Below are 23,052 nucleotides of genomic sequence, written 5' to 3' on the forward strand. Positions count from 1 at the left end.
ACAAATCTGAAGGATTTTCTCTGTCGTTTCCCGAATGATCTCCGGACCGGTGAGAGTACTGTCAGAAGCTTGACCCTTAGGTAATTGGGTATCACCCACCTCAGCCCAGCACAGAGGGGATCTGCACTTTCGGCCGTAGAGGGCTTCAAATGGAGCAGCCTTGATGCTCGTGTGATAACTGTTATTATAGGAATACTCGACAAGGGGTAAATGAGTATCCCATGCCTTTCCGAAGTCAATCACACAGGCTCTCAACATATCTTCCAGTGTTTGGATGGTCCTCTCACTTTGTCCGTCAGTCTGTGGATGGTAGGCTGTGCTCATGTCTAGCCTTGTTCCTAGGGAATGTTGCAACGAATGCCAGAATCTTGAGGTGAACCTACTATCTCTATCGGAGATAATGGATATAGGAACACCATGTAGTCGCACGATTTCCGTAATGTACGTTCTCGTAAGTTTCTCCATCTTATCGGTTTCTTTGATAGGCAGGAAGTGTACAGACTTGGTCAATCTATCGACGATGACCCATATGGTATCAAGTCCACCCGTTGTCTTGGGCAACTTGGTTATGAAATCCATAGTGATCCGCTCCCACTTCCATTCTAGTATTTCTGGTTGTTGTAGTAAACCGGAGGGTTTCTGGTACTCGACCTTGACCTTTGCGCAAGTAAGGCATTTACTTACGAAGTTAGCAATCTCTGCGTTCATATTAGGCCACCAGTATAGTTTTTTAAGATCCAGATACATCTTATCTGAACCTGGGTGGACGGAATACCGAGTGTTGTGCGCCTCGTTCATAACCAAGTCTCGGAAACCACCGTGCTTCGGGGTCCAGATCCGGTTCATGAAATATAGGGCTCCGCCACCCTTGGCTTCTAAGTTCTTATCCATTCCTCTAAGGGATTCATTCGCCACATGTTCAGGTTTCATAGCTTCAAGTTGAGCCGCCTGAATTTGTTTAGACAAGTGCGAATGGATAGTCATTGTCAACGACTTGACTCTTCAACCAGAATATTCCTTCCGACTTAGGGCGTCTGCTACTACGTTGGTTTTACCCGAATGATAACGAATGTCGCATTCGTAGTCACTGAGTAGCTCGACCCACCGTCGTTGTCTCATGTTGAGCTCCTTCTGATCGAATATGTGTTGTAAACTCTTGTGGTCGGTAAAAATAGTGTTTTTTGTGTCGTACAAGTAATGTCTCCAGATCTTCAGGGAAAACACAACTGCCCCCAACTCAAGATCATGAGTGGTGTAGTTGACTTCGTGCGTCTTCAGCTGTCTCGAGGCGTAGGCGATGACCTTACCCGGTTGCATTAGGACACAACCGATCCCTTGGTTTGACGCATCGCAATAGACCACCAAGTCTTCTATCCCTTCGGGTAGGGATAGTATTGGTGCGGTGCACAAGGCTCGTTTGAGCGTTTGAAATGCTCTCTCCTATTTCTCTTCCCAGTTAAAGGCCATGCCCTTCTGGGTCAGTGTTGTAAGAGGTTTCGCAATGCTGGAGAAGTTCTGTATGAACCTGCGGTAGTAGCCAGCGAGACCTAGAAATTGACGAATTTCTGTAGGCGTCTTCGGTGCTGACCAGTTCTCTATGGCTTTAATTTTGGATGGATCCACGTGGATTCCCTCTTCGCTTACCACATGTCCTAAGAATTCGACTCTTCAGATCCAAAATTCGCATTTCGAGAACTTCGCATAGAGCTTCTCCATTCGTAACGTTCTTAAAACTTGTCGTAGGTGATCGCCATGCTCTTCCTTACTTCGGGAGTAGATCAGAATGTCATCGATGAAGACAATTATGAACTGATCCAAGTAAGGTCGGCATACTCGATTCTTCAGATCCATGAAGACTGCGGGCGCATTGGTCAGTCTGAATGGCATCACCACGATCTCGTAGTGTCCATAACGAGTCTGAAAGGCTGTCTTCGGAACATCTTCCTCTAGCACTCGTAACTGGTGATATCCGGATCTCAGATCAATTTTGGAGAAATAGCTCGCCCCTTGCAGTTGGTCAAATAGATCGTCTATGCGAGGCAGAGGGTAACGATTTTTGACCATCAGTTTGTTGAGTTCCCTATAGTCGATACACATACAGAATGATCCGTCTTTCTTCTTAACAAACAAGACTGGTGCTCCCTAAGGCGAGAAGCTTGGTCTTATGAAGCCCTTGCTGAGCAGTTCGTTAAGTTGACCAGATAATTCCTGCATCTCTGCTTGTGCTAATCGGTATGGCGACTTAGCTACAGGGGTAGCTCCTGGAATTAGGTCGATTCTGAACTCGACCTGTCTTTGCGGAGGTAATCCTGGTAGTTGGGCTGGGAAAATATCGGGGAAGTCGCTCACTACTGGAATGTTCTTTAGTTCTTTCGTTTCGAGGCTCGTATCGACAACGTGAGCAAGGAATGCATGGTATTCTTTACGTAGGTACTTCTGTGCTTGAATACTTGATATTATACGAAGACTTGTACTGGGTTTATCGTCGTAGACTATAAGAGTTTCATTAGACGGGAGATTTAGACGGATTGCTTTCTCGAAGCACATGATGTCGGCACGATGAAGACTCAACCAATCCATGCCGATGATAACGTCAAAACTTTTAATGGAGATCGGCATGAGGTCGATTGGAAATGAATGGTTATCTAAAGTTAAGGTACAACCTATGTATATGCTCTTGGTGCTTTCAGTTTTCCCATTTGCCATTTCTACCGTGAATTGTTCTTTAAGTGCGTGTGGTTGATGTTTAAGCATGTGAGAAAATTTATGGTTCACGAAGCTTCGCTCCGCTCCACTATCGAACAGAAAGCATGCATAGGAGTTATCGAGAAGGAACGTACCAGTCACCACCGTCGGGTCAGCAACTGCTTCCCCATGGCTTATTGCCAGTACTCTCCCCGATCCACCTGCATTTTTTGCTTTGGGGAAGTCCCTCTTGTAGTGGCCTGCCTTACCACATTCATAGCAGGTTGGGCTCGCGCCTGAGCCAGGGACTTGAGTGATCGGTCTTGCCGGAGACCTACAGAAACGGACAATGTGTCCTTTCTTGTCGCAGTTAGAACACTGCATTTCACGGCAGGGGCCGTTGTGGTGGAAGTTGCATTTGTTGCATTTGGGAAAACTTCCTGCATACTGTTTCACCGGAGTAGTAGCAGTAGGGGTTATTGCAGCATGTACAGCCACAATTTGCTGCTTTTTGGCAGCTCGCTGCTTCTTCTTGTCATCCCAGAACTTCCGCTTAGAGTCAGCGGGTTTGGAGGGTTCTGAGACGGTTTGAGTTGTTGTTGCTGTTGGGGATTGGATTCCATGATCGATGAGTCGCTGTGCCAGTCATTTGGCACTGTTGAAAGTAGTAGGGTTTGATGATAGAACATTTCCTTGATACGGAGGCACCAGCCCCCAGATGTACCTTTCGATCTTTTTCCCTTCAATGGGAACCATATTAGGGCAGAGAGCCACTAGTTCACTGAACCTGGCGGTATAAGCAACTATGTTTGAGCCCTTCATGGTTAGGCCCCATAGTTCTTGCTCTAATTTTTGGATTTCGCCCCTTGGGCAGTACTCCTCAATCATGAGGTCTTTCATTGTTTCCCAGCCCATGTCGTTGGCTACAACGAGACTTAGAGCTTTAACGTGGCCGTTCCACCACGTTAGGGCTTTTCCTTCAAAGGTGCATGCGGCATATTTAACCTTGCACGTAGCAGGGCATGAACAGGTTTCGAAGACCGATTCAGTCTTCTCGAACCATTGGGAGAGGGTAATGACTCTGCCGGTTCCATAAAAGGACTTCGGCTTACAGTTGGTGAAATCCTTGTAGGAGCATTCTTTCGTACGCACATGGATCTCAGCATGAGTGGATTCAACAGTGGTTGCACCTTGGCTATTGTTAGTTGAGTGGTATTGGTCCATGGCAGTTGCCACTGCCGCAACTACTGCCGCGTTTAGAGCCGCAGTATCTATGACCGGAGGAGGAGGAGGTGCAGGGTTATTCCGGGGAGATTTGCGAGGAGGCATCTTTCAGCTGTAGATTATAAAGACAGATACAATGGTAAGAATCAATTGTAAGAAAGTTGAGAGTGACACATGGACTAAGTAGCCATAGTCCAACAGTTGAATGAGTGTACGAATTGAAGTCATAATAGGGAAGAATAGTAGGAAAACGCAAGTGTAAAGATTTTCTCATAGGTTAGTTAGCTGTCAATATTACTGGTATTATTGATGTAATGTGTTCAGGGAAAAATCGACCTAACAGTAGGTCTTACATCATACCATATGGAAAAGTTTGACAGTTACTAGACTCCTAGTTAGTGTACTGAGAGTTAGGAATATTTTACAGACAAACGTTACCAAAAGCCCGGATACTAAAGGCTATTCCTTAATCATAAGACAAAGATGTACTAGACATCTTCTAACGACGACGGGAACTCCTAAGGCGAATCCTCATATCTGCCAGTTGAAAAACCACTTCTCAGAGGTGTCGTTCGTGAGCTCTTTGGCGAACTCGAAGTTCTGCGATTTCGGTGGTCAATTGATGTCGCAGTGCGTCATTGGATCTCCTCGTCCTTTCGAGTGCTTCTTCCAGATGTCGAATGCGAACGGTATGAACGCCTGAGTTGGCATCAATTTCCATGACTCGGTCGATGGCTGCTCGACCTTGTTCAACGTTTCGAGCAATTCTACGGACCATGACGGGCAGAGCTCTATCCGCAGAACTACCTTCGCTAACGTTGTAAAAGCTTCGGTCCCCAAAGTAAGGTAAGGGTTGACCCTGTTCATCGCTCCAACGATTCAATTTGTTTACCCACAAGGGAGTGGGACCTGGAAATGCTGGTCGGGGATCGTTGTTTGGGGCTTGACCTACTAGCGGTAGGTTGTTGACTTCCGGCTCGGAGTCGGATCCATCAGAAAAGCCTTCTGCGAGGTGATCATCCAAAGGGATTGGATGCTCATCTTCGGGCTCTTCTTCTTCAATCCACCCTGCATTGCCTTCATCTAGAAAGTACGGGTCGCCGTGATGAAATCCAGCCATGATATCTATGCGAGAAGAGAGGTATGAGAATATAGTATATGCGTAGCTAGTAGTACAAGATACACCTATAGTATTTTAAGTTTAGGTTCTACTAATCTTCTTGTGGTATTGTTGGTAAGTTTTTAGACTTGTTAATATATCACAACCATTCTAGGGCATATGCTAATCACTCATCGGACCAGCATAGTTGATCAGGCTATGCCATTCCCAAGACTGACCATACATCCCCGAGCTCACCTGTGATATTTAACAATCGTAATACTTTTGTTCTTGTCGTTGGGACACCGATTTTTAGTATGAATGCAACCTAGTATACTTAATTAAATATTTTAGTATTTAATGTATAGATTCCTGGTCAGAGTGCTTTAATCCCTAATGGGTTTATAGTTTAGTATATCTTTTATGGGTTGATATACTTAATTCACTAAAAACAATGTTCTGATACCAATCTGTCACACCCCAAAACCGAGAACGGCGGAAACGTTCTGGGGCGGAGGACGTCATGTAATGTATCACAACACAGTAGTAGTAAACAAGCATACAACATCATCCATTGCATTAAATATATAATTTTAATACAAGCATGTTCTGTACAGTTTTAGACACCAAAAATATAATGTAAATCAAAATAATAAGATGAGTCTTGGATGCGCTCCATCTTCTCAAAAGCTGGTCTCGGTACCTGTCTACTGATGACCTGAGAATACAAGTTATTTTGAAAGCGAGTATCATCATTAAGCTGGTGAGTTCATAAGTATTTTAGTGTCGGTGTTTGTTATCAAAACGTTTGAACATGTCTCAAGTGTAAGTTTGTAAAATGTATGTAAGTGTTTGTAAAAGTTTGAATCTCTCAGAAAAACCTATATTTTCTATTAAAGTAGCCTTCTACCAAGGATTAACTGGTTTGTATGCTTGTTTGTTGTAAAAGTGTGTAATTTCCCAAGTGTAACTATCATTAACAAAATGTAGTTTGTACATTAATGTTTAAGTGAAATAATCACTAAATGTATGTAATGGGTAAATTAATGTAGTACTGTAGTGTTGTATTATAGAAACTACCGCTGTACTAACTACCTTAAACCGGATTTATATTAAGGTATCATGTGATTTATTGTACCATACTATCGACTAAGTAACAACGACAAATGTAAGTCGTAAAAAGGTATGACGTTTGGCACCTGCAGACCTGCAGGTCCGGCTGTAGCTAGCAGCAAGGTGTAGGATAGTCAATCCAGTATAGATCTATACACAAACTCACGCTCTCCCTCCAACAGATTCTGGTTACAACTCGGGCTATGACATTTAAGGCATGCCCGATACAGTGGATCACAATTGTAAACGTATTCATGTATAGGTAATGTAATGTTACTTGTTCTAGTATCGTTGTATATGTTCTCTTACTAGTATAGTTGTGTATGTTCCCTTTCTAGTATAGGTTGTAAATGTTCTCATAGTAATGCAATGTATATGTTTTCATAGTTAATAAGTATTGACTCATGAATGAACTGACTCATTGATCTAGAATTTGTAGAAGTATGATCCTGTGTTACCCCGATGGTAACTTACTGATGATGTAACTGATACGTATGAATATGGAAGTAATTTTATGTCTATATATGCACATATGATATATAATTAATATTGAAATGACCCTTGGATGGCTACCCGACATCCCACCAGACCACATCCAAATCGAGGAAAAGGAAATAGGGCGGATGGCCTTCCTAAGTCTTTTAAACATTTCTTATATATCTATGCATATATGGGCATGCAATTTATAAGAAGTATAATAAAGTTTAAACAAAAGTATTTGATAAGTAAAAGAGTTTGTAAAACATTTTGAAGTGAAACAGTTTGATAAATAGTTTGAACAGTGATAAAATCATTGATTTTCTAGTTATTAATCACATGTGATTGATGTAATAACTATAAGTATTTAGCTTGTATCCCCCCCATATAAAAGTATTTAAAACATTTAAAAGTATTTCAAAGGTTAATTAAAGGGGTATGAACTCACCTGTAGTGAGTGGTTCTGATGACAATGTTGGATTAGACGCTAGGTGCCAAGTGGTGACTTGAGTACACGCGCGAATCCTATTTAGCATATATTGGTACATATATGGATTTAATTAGTGTTATGAACAACTAATTGATGATTTTGGGACCACCTTCGGGACTAGTAAACACTTATAATGAAGTGTTATAATCATATATGATTGTATGAGGGTTTATAAGGCTATACAAGAGGGTGTATGGCCAAAATACACACTATATGTGTGTGTGCGGCCAGGTGTGCGGCCTAGTGTGCTGCCAGCACATGTGTGCGGCCCTGTGTGCGGCCATGTGTGCTTCCATGTGGTGTGTGCTGCCATGTGTGCGGCCAGATGAAGATCTTGGTGTTCTTGGTGTTCTTGGTACCTTTTATGAAGATCTTCAAGGAGAATGGATGATACTTGAGAGGATTTTCGTGTTCTATGTTTGAAGAAGTGAAGGTAGTGTTCAAGAATGATCTAAGTGTGGCATATATAGGTGGAGTGTGCGGTTGGGAGGGTGTGAGGCCGCAAACAAGAGTGTGTGGCCGCACACTCAAGTGTGTAGCCTCACACTCCATGTGTTGGAGTGTTTGGCCCGGTTTTTGATTCCTACACTTCGAGTTAACCCTTTTTAACACTCCTACCTTGATTATATCACATTTAGAACGCTTCATTAGACTCTAAAGGGTACTACTATATAGTAAAATAAGTCTAATATTCGAAAGAATTGAAGAATGCATGCGAGGAGTTTTTCGGGTTGTCACATATTTGCATGTATAATAGAGAAAACATAGATCCAAGGTATTTAGGGTTGCATGTACACTTAGGAGTGTTAGAATGCTCAAAACCCAACACATATCGGATTAGTATTATTCTTGTGCTTCACTTTTCATGTCTTGACTTCCGGAATAACTAGGTTATTCAAACTGTCCACAGTCGATCATATTTTGGAAGAAGGTATTGAGGAAAGACTGTCATGAATGGCTCTGAAGTTTGTCTAGGTGTTTTAGACATAACTGCAGTATTCATGAGTGCTCCTAGAATAAGATTCGAGTATTGGATTAAACCCACACTCATTTTTATCACTTCATGGATTTTATCACGAATGATCTTGAGATGATAATATCTTATATTCTTGAAATGGAGAGATATGAGTTGCAATTTACAAGTCGGTTGCACATTGATAATGAGAAAACGCACCAGTAACTTGGTGTTATAAAATGCATTGTTGTGTGTGATTTGATGAGTAAATAGATAAAGCATATGAGTCGAAGTTTATCCACTCCTTTTACCCTTAGAGGGATAAAAGCGATGTATATGGGCCCCTCGATGATTTAGTGATGATACCCTAAGCACTCGGCCGAGCTTGGACTGATTTGATTTATTCAATTAATCGGTCGTCATAAATCAGAAATAGGGAAACAACAGATGGACAAAGATAATGATTATGATCCATGTCTCAGTCCATATGATATCTAGAACGGCGGAATATATGATCCCTTATCTAATGGACACGTCATTGACTAGGTTAGAGTTCGATAGCGACTTTCAGAGCTATGATTTCTAGTCGGGTTTTGGAGTCGTACTTGCAATAATAGTTATAAGACTTATCCAAGTGGGATATTGATGGATTAGGTGTCTAATCCCATAACTATAATTGGTATGTACTTGACCCGAGAACAGCATAGTCCATTTGGGTTACATATCATAAGGACAATTTGTTAGGGTGGACTTTTGAGAAGAGGTTATTTGTGATTTATTAATATATTATAAGTTCTAATATATTAGTATGAAATCATTTGATTTAATTAGTATTAATCAAGAATTAGTTTGGAATTAATTTAGTGATCAAAAGAGAATAATTAAATCTATGGGGACTAATTATGGTAATTAGTGAAACATAAGGATTGGACTATTGATCCATGATTTAACTAAGAGTTGGGCCACATGAACCATGGATCATAAACCCATGGGTATAGGTAAGGGTTGACCCATGACCTTTGGAATCCCACATACAAATATGTTACTCCATAGCCAAAATCACCACTTATGTTCTTGGAGTTCATATGGATGATTTTATGTGGCTAGTATTCTCTCTCAAGTGTTATAAAACGCATTGTTGTGTGTGATTTGGAATGTACTTGACCCGACCCGGGACGGTCCATTTGGGTTGCACTTCATCGACACAATTTATATTGTCTTTTGAGAATAGTATATTTATTATTTATATATTGTAAGTTATAATATATTAATATGGAATCATATTATTTAATTAGTATTGATCAAGACTTAATTTACAATTAATTAAGTGATCAAAATGAACTAATTAAATATGGACTCATATATATATATATATATATATATATATATATATATATATAATGGGCCAAGTTCATTTAGGTTGGGCTAAGCTTTCATGGATAGTCCACAGAGTGTTTAACCCATGGATCATATGAAATGACAGGTCATGGGTTTAACCCTAGTCTCCACACCATATAAAGATGTCCTTGGTTGGTGAAATTGGCACTAGTGCGGGTACACTAAGAGGGCTAGCCGATTTCACTAGAGAGAACCAAAGTATTCTTATTCTCAAGGTCTTCCAAGGTGTTTTGGTTATTTGTGATTCCAGTTGAGGCTTCCACACTATTGGGGCTAAGCTCTTAAAGCTTAAAGACATCAAGTTACATCAAAAGGTATGTCATCTAACTAGTACTTTGTAGTATAAGAGCTTCATAATATGCTAGTTAGGATTAAAGGCTTGGAATATTCATATTTACATGTATAATAGGGAAAACATAGATCCAAGGTTTATAGGGTTGCATGTACACCATAAGAGTGTTAGAATGCTCAAAACCCAACAGGATCTGCTACCTGAAGGATTGTCTGAGTTCTCACGTTGAGTGGAGTTTTCAGTATTGGAGCATCGTTGTGGGACTATTCTGGCACTAGGAGTGGCCAGGATTGCGGTTGTAGTAGAGGATTGGTCCTCGAAGGAGATTGGTAAGGTTGTTGTTAGAAACATGGCTTGGACGGGCAGGTGGAAGTACAAGGAAAAGGTGTGGACCCCTGGTGTATCAGTGTAAGTGCACTGGGAGTACCGGTAGGGCTACCGTTTGGGTAAACGTGTTGTACTCAAAGGTAGTAGTGATCGGATTATTCTGAAGATGACATTTCCAAGGATTGGATCGGTTGGAGAAAGAGTGTAACTAGTGGTAAGTGGTAAGTGGATTGTAAGGTAGTGAACCGTGGCGGACTTCGAGGACGAAGTCTGGTTTAAGTGGGGGAGAGTTGTAACACTATGAATTCAGGAGGCCTAGAAAGGAAAGGAAACCTCAAATAAGGGAGTGACTCGTCGAGTAGATGGGTGGCTCGATGAGTAGGAGCGTGATTTTGGTCGCGGGTTAGGTGACCTACTCGACAACTCAGAGGACTGACTCAGCGAGTTGGCCAAATTTTGGGAAAACCCTAAATCGGGAGTTGGTGCCCTATTTAAGCATCTTATTCTTATTTTATTAGCCTCATTTGTAGCCTCCATTGTCCACAACATATCCCACGAAACCCTACTATTCTCTTTGAGTGTGTGAGTCTTTATTGAAGGATTTAGAGTGTTCTTGAAGTCTAGAAGAAGAAGAAGGAGATTGGAGGTCCAAGGAGAAAGTTGCAGATCCAGGAAGTTTGCTTCATCTTCTTCATTTTCTGGTAATCAAGTTCTTACCTTGACTTCTAGTTTGATAGATCTCTTTATGTCCCTTTTTATGGAGTTTATGGTCCAAGAAGGATGTCTTGTGGGATTTGGACATCCCCAAGCTAGATCCTTCTAGATTTAGAGGAGTTCAGAGTAGTAGCGGCATAAAGGTGGAAGCTTTATGCCATTATTGTAACGCCCGTAGATTCGGGCTTGCCAATTTAAAGACAACGAGCATCAAAAATGAGTTTTTAATGGAAGATTATTTAGTAGGATTAATCTTAACCAATTTGTAGAATATATCTCAAGGGTTCCGTACATATAAAGAATGCCGAAATCCGAGTTATAACGAAGAAGTTATGGCCCGTCGAATTTTTTCAGCAAAACCGGCACGGCACCGTGAGACGTAAATAGTAAATTTACGATAGAGGACTTTTTAGCCTTAGTGATCTACACCAAAGTTGTAGTATACGTTAAACCGAGAACATGCATAAAAAGAACGCCCAAATCTGACTTCGTATGAGGAAATTATGATTTTTCTAACATTTAGCATAACAATGCACAACCCGAAAATTCGTATTTTAGATCAGTCGATTTTTAGCCAAAATAATCTAAACGAGAAATGAAGATATCGTTAATAGGAGTTGAACGATAAAAATCCAGTCAAAAACGAGGCTCGTATGCGAAAGATATGGACGAAGCTTAGTCACTATTCTTCGAGCGCGTCGAATTCGATACATTTTGTAAATCCGAGATAGAATGACAATTAGCCAACAGTGTCTAAATGAAAGTTGTAGTACTCATAAATAACAACACATGGATATAAATAACATCGAAAACGAAGCTCGTATGCGAAACATATGGACGAAGCTTAGTCTCTACTTTTCGAGCGGGGCGAATTCGAATACAGTTTTGTAAATTTGAGATACAATAAAAATTAGCCGACGGGGTCTAAATGAAAGTTGTAGTACTCGTAAATACCAATGCATGGATATAAATAATGTAGAAAACGGAGCTCATACGCGGAAGATACGGATGAAGCTTAAAGACTACTTTACTATAAAACTCCTATAAATAAAGGGTGAACTCCTCATATTTTCTTCACACCATAAGCCTTTCTTTCTCTCTCTTACTTCTCTCTAACCTCCCTAAACCCCTACCAAGTATAGGGAACCTCCCTAGCAGGAGAAGAAAGCCCCGGAGCCCCGGACGGCTCCGAGAAGAAAAACTTTCGGGTCGGAAACGCTGCTCTAGCGAAGCCCCATTTTTAATAAAAACCCATTGTAAGTGAGCTACGCCTATACTATATTTAATATAGGTTTTATTTAATTATAGTAACATTATTAGGACCTTAAAATAATTATTTTGGATATTATTATGAGTTATATTGAGTGTTATTTAATGCTTATATATGTCACACCCCAAAACCAAGAACAGCGGAAACGTTCTGGGGTGGAGGACGTCATGTACAGTATCACAACAATGTAAAATAGTAAACAAGCAACAACATCATCCATTGCATTATAAGTAAAGTTTTAATACATGTTTTTTCTTTAATTGTAATAAGACACCAAAAATATACAATCAAAATAAAAGACGAGACTTGTCTGTGCTCCGTCTTCTCAAAACCTGGCCATCGTACCTGTCTACTAGTGACTTGAGAATACAAGTTATTTTGAAAGAGAGTATCAGCTTAGAGCTGGTGAATTCATAAGTATTTAAGTGTCGTTGCCTTGTTTTGAAAAGCTGTTATGAATGCCATGTAAATCTCTTTAAATGAAGAAGTTAATATAAGTATGAAAAATCCTAGAAAATTCCTTATTTCCTATTAGTATGAGATGTAGTCTTCTACCAAGACACGAATGTTTTCTAAGTAAAATGATAGTTTTTCCTTTCCATTTACTAGTACCAAGAGTACTTAGTCTAACTCTTCGTTTATGTGAATATATCACAAAATAAAGTAAATACGAAAAAGTACTAATGTAAGTGTTATCCCGAGGTACTAGGGCTAACACGCCATCGCGTAAAGCGAAAAGTATAACCTATCACAAAATAAAGTAAATAGGAAAATGTACTAAAGTAAGTGTTATCCCGGGGTACTAGGGCTAACACGACATATGTAAATGTTATCCCGAGGTACTAGGGCTAACACGACATATATAACCTAATGAACATCTGAAGATTGTCCAATTGTCCTCTGTAGCAGCAGGAGGGCAGAGGAAGGGTTAGTCCCGTATAGGTACTCCTAGTATAAGTAATAACCTTAGACATCCGTAGATGTTCATCACCCACTGGTGCTAATCAGTTGGGATTTAGAATGGTTAGTCCCGTCTAAATATCCCGAGGTACTGGGGATAGGGTCCCGTCTAGATATCCCGAGGTACTAGGGATAGGGTCCCGTCTAGATATCCCGAGGTACTAGGGATAGGCAGGAAAATTTATACAAAAGGTACTAATAAATCATCCTCGCAAATCGAGATACAAGTATTCATGTAAGTATACACAGGTAAATGTATCTATGTAAAGGTACTCATGTAAGGTATTCATGTATCTTATAAGCATATGTAAACGTACTCATGTATCAGATAATGAACTGGTATAGACTCATGAATGAAATGACTCTTGTGTGATTCCTTGTAATAGGAATAATGTTTGATATCTTCTAACTATCCCTATGATATTTAACTGAAAGGTAATTGGTTGTTCAAATAGGTTTATACACCCTTGCTACACAAGAGTGTGGGAAACTGAATGAAGGATGAAATTATAACATCAATACATATATATAAGAAACAGAAGTGTATAAGTATAGTTTGGTTCAAGAACGTAAAAATGGTTTTGTAAGACATCTAAGAGTTTTGAACAATAATTAACAATGACTTGATGTCATTTTAATAAACATTTCAAAAGTAATACATTTGATAACAAAGTATTTTTAAGATATAAAAACCATTTCATGCATCACATTTTGTAGTATGTGAAATCTGCTGAATGAAAACACAGTTATAAAATACATATGGGTGATTTGATAACATGTTGTTTTCTACTTGTATCCCCCCCCATTAAAGCATTTAAAATCATTTAAAACATTGATTTAGGGGTATGAACTCACATGTAGGTGGTGGTTTGGATGAACTGAACGGTGTAGGATTGTTAGGTGTCAAGTAAGGACTTGTACACACACTATGATCCTATTGAACATATAATCACACATATATGTAACCAATTAGTCTTAAATTACTAATTGATAATGTTAAGACATCCTAGAACACAGTAAACACTTTATATAAGTGTTATAAGCCCTAAGGATCGCATCTAAGTTGTTGTGGGACAAGGCACTTGGGTTTAGAGTTCCAAAGGACCCCATACTTGAGTTTACTCTCCATATAACCCCACACAAGGAGTTTACAGTCGTAAAATCTTGAGTTTACGGCCATGAACTCCCAATCTTGGTTACATTTTGTGTTTTGAAGTTCCAAATGATCCCTAGAAGTATTCCAACTTGGTGGTTTAATTCATCGAAGGGTTTAGGGCACTAATAACCTCCTTTGAGGAGTTTACGGCCCCAAGGCCAATTCCTTTGGAGTTTACTGTCGTAAACTCACATGGAAGGGGTTTTTTTATGCTTTCAAGTCGCATGCACATGTAGGATAGTTTCTAGGCATTTATCTAAGGCTAATGAAGGCCTTAGGCACACTTTGGTGCCCTTGATTGATTTTCACGGCCCAAGAACCTTATTAGGGCCGTAAACTCACTTTGGGAAGTGTTTTTGATGTTTTAAAGTCCTTGATTTATGTAGGGGTAAACCTAGGTAATTGTCCAAAGCTTTAGGAGTGCCAAAAGCACTCTTTGGTCCATGTTTTTGGAGTTGACGGTCCAAGATCTTCTTGGTTCGTGAACACCCAAACTTTGGTGTTTCATTGATGTTTTCTTGTCCCAATTACATCTATATACAAGCCTAAGGTAGTAACATGTCACGGGGGAAAGGCTAGGCATTGTTTCGGGAGTTTACCGCCCAAGAACACCTTGGGGAGTAAACTCCTAAATCTAGTTGTTTAGCTATCTAATCTATGTTATAAACACATTAACAGCTATATAACACTACTAGAGAGAGGTACTCACGATTTGGGATAAAAACCCGAAGATCTGTGAGAGATAAAATGGATTTTCTCTAGTTGTAAATGTAAATAATGAATGAAATTGTTTCAGAATTCTATTTATAGTCCTGAGATTTTTGGCAGAAAATATTTTATTCCCGAAATGATCTCTAATATTATAGAGTGTTGGAATAATAGAGTTGCACAAAACCCTAGTGCATCCACTCTCCTGATATCTCCTGAAGTCTAAACCCTGAATTAGTCAAACTTATACGGAAAAGTCTGAAAATTTAGTATGACTGTTATAACTTCTATTGAAGTGATATTGTTTGTACAGAATAGAATTTCGGGTTGTCACAGTATAATAGTAATAATAGCTAGATTATTAATTAGTCGCGATTAACATTAAAAACTAAGCCCTTTGTATTGATACTAGGTTTTGTCGAGGAAAATTGTTTTGAGATAACGAAGCGTTGTCTGAGTTCGAAATCACTACCTAATCAAGTGAGTGCATAGTCCCCTTCATGAACATGATTTTAATACAAGTATTAATTAAAGTATTAAATATATGTTAAAGAGTTAAATATTTGTTAAAGAGTTTATGTGTGAGTGCATACCCTTTCATGAACATGATTTTAATACAAGTATTAATTAAAGTATTAAATATATGTTAAAGAGTTTATGTGTGAGTGCATAGTCCCTTTCATGAACATGATTTTAATACAAGTATTGATTGAAGTATTAATTATATGTTTATATGCGAGTTAATTGATGTTGCCTGAAATACATGTTAAAGAACATACATGATTATGTATGATGATTTAGGAAAGGGTAGACCTAAATTAATTATGAGGAATATTGGGTAGTATTTTCTTACGAGTACAAGTGAGTTATACTCAGAGAATAGAACTTTAGCATATGTCATTTATCCGGAAGCATGGATTAGACACAGTTGTTGTCCCTAGTCCGAGAGCATGGATTGGACATAGCCAACTGTCATTAATTCGGGGGTATGGATTAAGACATAGCCAGTTTTCCTTAGTATGGGAGTATGGATTAATACATAGTCATTCATCCCTAGTCCGAGAGTATTGATTAGGCATAATCATTCATCATTAATCCAAGACTATGGATTAATCATTCATCCTTAGTCCGAGAGTATGGATTAGGCATAACCATTCATCATTAATTTGAGAGTATGGATTAGGTAAAGCCATTCATTTCTGATCTGGGAGTATGGATTAGGTAAAACAGTTAATCTTAGGTCTGAGAGTATGGATAGTCTCTTTGTGAGGATCGATGGGGTTGGATAAGAGTTGCTTATACATATATGGTGAAATTGAATATTTTGTGAGTTCTAAATTATATATATGATCTAACATTGTGGGATTGAAATCCCTATGTACTCACTAGGTTTCCCAATCTGACCCACCCAGTTTATTTATATTACAGGTGTTGATATGAAATCACATTACACTGAGAGATTAAGGAGATATAAATCACTAGTGATAATGAATGTAAGTTCTGTTTATCCTTATGTTTCTGTATTGACGATGAAATCCCAAATGTTTTAAAATGAATACAAATACTTTTATTTGGAAATTCTTTGATAACGTATTTATCATGTTCTACTGGGAACAAATTCCGCAAACATTTTTATTACAAGAGGTACTCTGATTTTTATAAAGCATAAACAAAATCGGTCAATTTTTTGGCCAAGAAAATGGGGATGTCACAATTATACCTCTCCATGCAAAGTTTAAGGAGTTGTTTTGGCCTTTTGAGCAAAAAGGGCCATGCATGGTGTCACACCCCCAAACCAAGGATGGCGGAAACATCCGGCGGTGGCGAACTTCATGTATAGTATCATAACAATGAGTATAATAGTGATCAAAGCAATACAACGAGTTATAAATATAATTGGAAGAATTACATGGTTTCATGTGTTACATATTTCAATGATTGATTACAACAAGATATAAAAATAGTTGTTCAACGCCGTAGTGTTCCATCCTAAAAGGCTTGTGATTACCTGGTTTCGTTGATTTCCTTAAAATACAAGTAGTTTTGAAAAAGTGTCAACAATTAAGTTGGTGACTTCATAAGCTTTTTAGATGAAGAGTTTGGAACCGATCTTTTAATGAGTTGTGTGTTACCAAGAAAAATCCAATATTTTCCTTACAAAACTGATGTGTAGTCTTTAATTCCCAGACCGAAAGTGTACAGTAATATCCCTACTTACTAATATAAAAAGTGATTTTAAATCGACATAAAACCCTTTTTGATTTGTGAAAATCCCCATAAAATTTATGTGTTGCTAACTCCTTATGTGAGTCGCTATAACCATACTATGACTAATGAACCTGCCACGACGTTTCTCAAGCGTCGAAATAGATAATGACACTTGTCACCCCAGACCTACCGGTCAAGCTGTTGCATGCAACTCAGGTGTGGTTTGTCAAACCTAATATACATCTATACACAACTATCACGTTCTCCCTACAAGAGACTCTAGTTATAACTACCAGGAATTTTAACCCGTACTCTAGGAGTACTAAGAAGAATGTCTCAAAATTTATGTTAACAAGTTTACGTGTAGTGTGCGTGAGTGTAAAACCTTTTTCTGTGGGAATAAAACCTTCCGAAATGTGTTTGTTGTGTTAATGGAAACATAAACTACACCTATTATAGCTTACCAAAAACGTTTTGTGATGGTAGAAATCCTCTTTGTATATGATATAAACCTTTATAATGAGGTAAAAGACATGTAATATAACCAACATGTATTTATATATGATAATACACACCTTGCTCAGCAAGTTACAAGGTGTAAATGAGTTATTAACAATTTGCTAGTTTTATCTTTTCTGTTCCTATTCTTTGAATAATTATAGAAAAATCATACGGAGTCGAAACTAATTCTGTAAATTCTAAGAGTTTAGAAATTTTGTCTAGTTTGTTCATAATTTTTCTCATGATTTTTAGAAGTTTATAACTAGTGTGAAAGCTTTCATATTAACATACTGGTCTAAATTCGTAGCTACAGTGATAGGCAGTTTTGTAAAAATCGCCATAAATTGTAGAAAACCCGTATGGAGATGTGCAAGTACTCATTTTAAAGGCATGAACCTGAACTATTTTAATATTATACAGTTATGAAAGATATTAATTTTAAGATGGTCAAAGCAGTCCGTGAATGAACATTGATTTTTTTGTTGAAAGCTGGTGTTTGAGTTTAGTTGTGTTCTTTGTGTTTTAACTTGTATTTCCACCCTTAAAACTTAAGAATAACATGAAAAGATAGGGGTATGAGTTCACCTTGAGTGATCTCTTAGGATGGATGATGGAGAAAAGGAGTTTCCAAGTCATGAACACTTGGGAGATGCTTGAAGATTTGAAGGTTTTATGAACAAATATGAAATTCCGAGCTTAGGTTCGAAGGTTTGGTTCTTAGGAGGTGCGGACCTAAGGTAGGGAGGAGGATCCGAATGTAAGGCTCGCTTGTCTAATGAGAACCGAGAGGAAGGTTCGGTCTTGAGCAGCCTCGCATGCGAACATGGGAAGGAAGCGAAGGCGAAGCTCGGGTTCGGTCCATGCGAGGTTCGGTTCGGATGCTATGTTCGGTTTAGAAGGGGCCAATTTCGGTTCACTTAGGGTATCTTCGGTCCCTAAGGGAAGGTTTGGCTCATTAAGAGGGTTCGGCTCTAAAAGGCTGTTTATCACAAAATCTTCCCGTTTTGCGCAGTTTTTGACTACGTTTAGGGTCTGGATGCACCGAATGATTATAAAAAGTTGAAGGGAGTTTTAAGGGAGATTTGGGGGAGATTTCACATAATTAGGGATATTTGGGAGAGATTTCACATACTTGGAGAGATTGCACATACTTAGAGAGATTTGGGAGAGATTTCACATACTTAGAGAGATGTGGGAGAGATTTCACATACTTAGATAGATTTAGGAGAGACTTCACATACTTAGAGAGGTTTGGGAGAGATTTCACTTAGAGAGATTTAGGAGAGATTTCACATACATAGAGAGGTTTGGGAGAGATATGTGGTAGCGCGAGAGATTTGAGAAAGACTTCGTTTGAGACCTTTTTGGATGTTTAGCTTCGCTTTGCAAGGTGTGCAAACCCCGTTAAGCCTTGTTATGAATGTTATATGCCCCCGAGGGGTATGGGATAGTGTTTTACTAAGTAGTTTCATCACTTATTCTGATTAGGGCTTGAAAATTCTCAACATATGGATTTTTCAAGTGATAACTTCTTATTAAAATAGCGAGTTGTACAGTAGTAACATAATGTATACCCTAATATGTAAGGTTAATTGAGTTAACTGGTTTAACTTGTTGACTTTATTTGACTTTGACTTGACAAGAAAGTAATAGTTGTCACATTATACCCCCGTTAGAAGGAATTTAGTCACGAAATTAGCACTTTAACTGGGACTTTGAGAGTTTAGGAAAGATGCAAGTAATTTTGTTTCATCCGGTCTTCGCCTTCGTAAGTGAACTCGGGTCCTCGTTTTACGATCCAATGGACCTTCACAACAGGGATGCGACTTGATTTCTATCAGTTTTTCCACGAAGTGGAGACTCTCGTTGATTTCAATTTTGTCGAGATTTATGTTGACGACATTATCTTTGGGTCTACTAGTCCGCAGCTATGTAAAGAGTTCGAAGGCGTGATGAAAAATAGGTTTGAGATGAGTTCGTTAGGGAAATGACCATGTTTTTGGGGCTTTAGGTCCAACAAAAGTCAACCGGAATCTTGCTCCATAAAGCTAAGTATGTGGAGGATATTCTTGAGAAGTTCAGGTTTTAAGACACAAAACCTGCATCGACACCTATGGCCAAAAGACCCCTGCTGACTCCAGATACTGATGGCGAATCCATAGATCAGACACACAGTAGATCGATGATCAGATAATTGATGTATCTAACTGCAAGCCGTCTAGACATCAAGTTTGAAGTTTGTCAATGCACACGTTATTAGGCTAATCCTAAACTTTCACATCTTATTGTTGTCAAAAGAATCTTTCGGTACATCAAAGACAGCCCAAAATTGGTTCTTTGGTACCCGAAAAATTGTGAATTTGATTTATATACATTTGCTGACAGTAATTATGGAGGCTATGAGCTTGATAGGAAATCTACATCAGGAAGGTGTCAATTCCTTGGAGACAGACTACTATCGTGGCAGTGCAAGAAACAACACACCGTCTCAACCTCAACATTGGAAGCGAAATATGTTGTTGCCTCTGCTTGTTGTTCTCAAGTTATCTGGATCCAACATCAGCTATTTGATTACTGTTTGAACTATCCAGAAACCCCTATCTTTTGTAATAATGAGGTTGCCATTCGGATTGCTAAAAATCTTGTCCAACATTCCAAAACCAAGCACATTGATATCAAAATTCATTTTATCAGAGACTGCTATGAGCGTTCGCTCATTCGGCTAGAACAGGTCCCCACTGCTGTTAATGTGGTGGATCTCTTCACAAAGCCTTTTAACAAAGCTCGATTCAATTTGCATGTGAGCTTTTTGAAAATGATTCGTTTTGAGGATTAATTTTTTTGTTTTAGGTTAGTTTAATTTTGCGCATTCTAATTTCATTCTCACCCATGCACAAATTTAGGGGGAGAAATCAACAAAAACCAAACAAAAAATTAGAAAATCAAAAACCCAAAAATAGTGTTATTTCTATTTTAGTTTTTTTTTAGAAAATACTTAAAAATCCAAAAACATTAGAAAATTAGAAAATAAAAATTATGTGTCTTCTGTTAGTTTTGTTTACTGGGAAGTGATATTATCAAGTGATAACAGGCAATCTGAATCAGTGTAACGTACCAAAGCTGAATTGTCTAAGCTTCGTGTTCGATGTGCTGGTAGGCATGAAAGATTTTAAACGGACCTGACTAGGTGAAGTCAACTTAAGAAATTTAATGACTTGACAAAAACTTGACCTAGTTAGATCCATTTAGCCTGACAATACGACGCTTGGATAGGTTGAGCAGGGAGATATACATGGGAATCTACTGGTCACATTAAAAAAACCGTATCTAGAACTGTGGATTAACTTTTCCTCGATGTGCGGATTTTGTCCTTAATTCCGGTATTGATGGGGTGATTGGGGAATTCCGATAAATTAGGTCTGTAGAATTCCGATAAATCTGCGCGATCGAGAGATCCGACCTGAACTGTAACATATGCAACTCTATCTCTCTGCATCTTTTATCTATGTAATTCTTTCTATTTGTTAGTCATATATTGTCTCCTTTGCGTGACTGAAAAACCGACCTAGTACACAGTATATGCATCATTCTTCTTCTCAATCCCTCTAAAACTTCATTTAGTCATATGTTTAACCCTCTGCGTGATTGGAAGAGATCCGACCTGGGTGTATAGCATTTGCTTTCTAAATCTATCTTCTTTCTTAATAATTGTCTGCTCACCCGATGTAAGGAGTATTCTGGAAGTCCTTGATTACTGGAACATATCAGGAAGCGAGAAACATGTTCTAGTACAATTAAGAATTGAACACTTACAGGTTGTCTGTAGATCTCGCTGCTCAATTTAGGTGGACAACAATATCCTTGGTCGTCGTCAGATGAATGGACTTTAGGAAGTATACCTGGGATCATAGGATCAAAATGTTTTATCATTCTTAGATTGTCGAAACTTATCACAAATTTTTCGTGTTTAAGTGGACCACAATATCGGCGATCGACCAGACATAGACATGATAGTAGAGGTAACGACAAGTAGATTAAGACTGTCTAACAACATTGATCCTAGTGTCACAAAATTATATCCAGTGTTTGCTGAGATAAGTCTAGTCTGCTTTGTTTTATTTTATTTTATTTTATTTTTATTTTTTTATCTTTTTTATTTTTTTTATTTTTATAATTGTCAAAATTTAATTTTTTTTTTAACTCTTAAATTTTAGAAATTATTTTTATTTTATTTTTAGTTTATGTTAATTTTAATTTTAATTTTTTAATCCTCAAAAGGTGGTGTTTTTTTTTTGAATTTGGATTGCGCCTTACACTGTGTGGATAACAACTAAAATACAAATGACGTATGTAAGGAGGAATTTACATCCGGAAACCCTCCTCTCCTCATTTTCATTGTTTCCGGCCGTAAACTCTCGCATTCTCTCTCCTCTCGAAAAAAATCGTTTTTTTGTGAAATTGTTCGATGCATCTCGAAGGTATGTAAAAACCGACCGTGAATATGTCTTTGTGTCATCAAATCAACGGATTTTGGGACCTCAATAGAAGAAAATCGGTTTTTGGAGCTTACGACCAGATCTTACGGCCGTAAACTCCGTTTTCGGCCATGAGTTTACAGCCACAGGTTTATGTTCGTCAACCCCAGTTTGACCCTAAACTCCATTTGTTAAAAAAAAATTGGGGCCCAAATTAAATTGCTTAATTAAGAAAACTATAAATTTTTAATTGTTTAAATGTTTTTCTTTTCTTACTTGGCCTGTTTTAGTGCAGATCAAATGGCTAACTTGAAATTCGCAGACATGCACAATTTGGCTATCATAGTGGCGGACCCTCCTGTTGCACATGGAGAGTTCAAGTCGATGATCCATGGGCTGAGGGAATGTTGTTTGGATTCTGCAATCACAGTGAATCATGTCGTTTATCAGAGCACCATCAGGGAATTCTAGATGACTGCCAAGATGAAAAGGGATAATGATGGAGCAGTTATTGTTGAAGCAGACGTGAAGGGATACAAGATAGAAATAACTGAATAATTCATCAGAGAGGCTTTGCTGATTGATGATCAACCTGGTTTTCCTACTGAGTTTGGGATTGAAGACGCCTAAAATGTTCTTAAAAAGAGGGGTTATGAAGGCAACTTGTCTCCTACCGTGAAGAAGCTTCTGCCACCGTACTGGAGATTTTTGGCTCACGTCTTTGTGAGCTGCATTTCTGGCAGATGGTCTGGTGCTGATGAGATCTCATTAAGGAATACTGGAGCCATTGCATCACTTGCTGCAGGGATAGACTTCAATTTCTCGAAGTTTATCTTAGATGAATTCGTGGTGAATATTAATGCAACGACACGGGACATGTTCTTGATGTATCCAAGGTTTATCCAGATATTTATTGATATACAGTTCCCAGAGATGGTCAAAGAAGGAGAAACTCTAGACATGAAGTCTCTTGGTCCTCACACGGTTAGGCTGATCAAGC

Source organism: Lactuca serriola, chromosome 8 (genome assembly GCF_051521515.1).
Source record: "Lactuca serriola cultivar US96UC23 chromosome 8, Lser_US96UC23_V15, whole genome shotgun sequence".
NCBI lineage: Eukaryota > Viridiplantae > Streptophyta > Magnoliopsida > Asterales > Asteraceae > Lactuca > Lactuca serriola.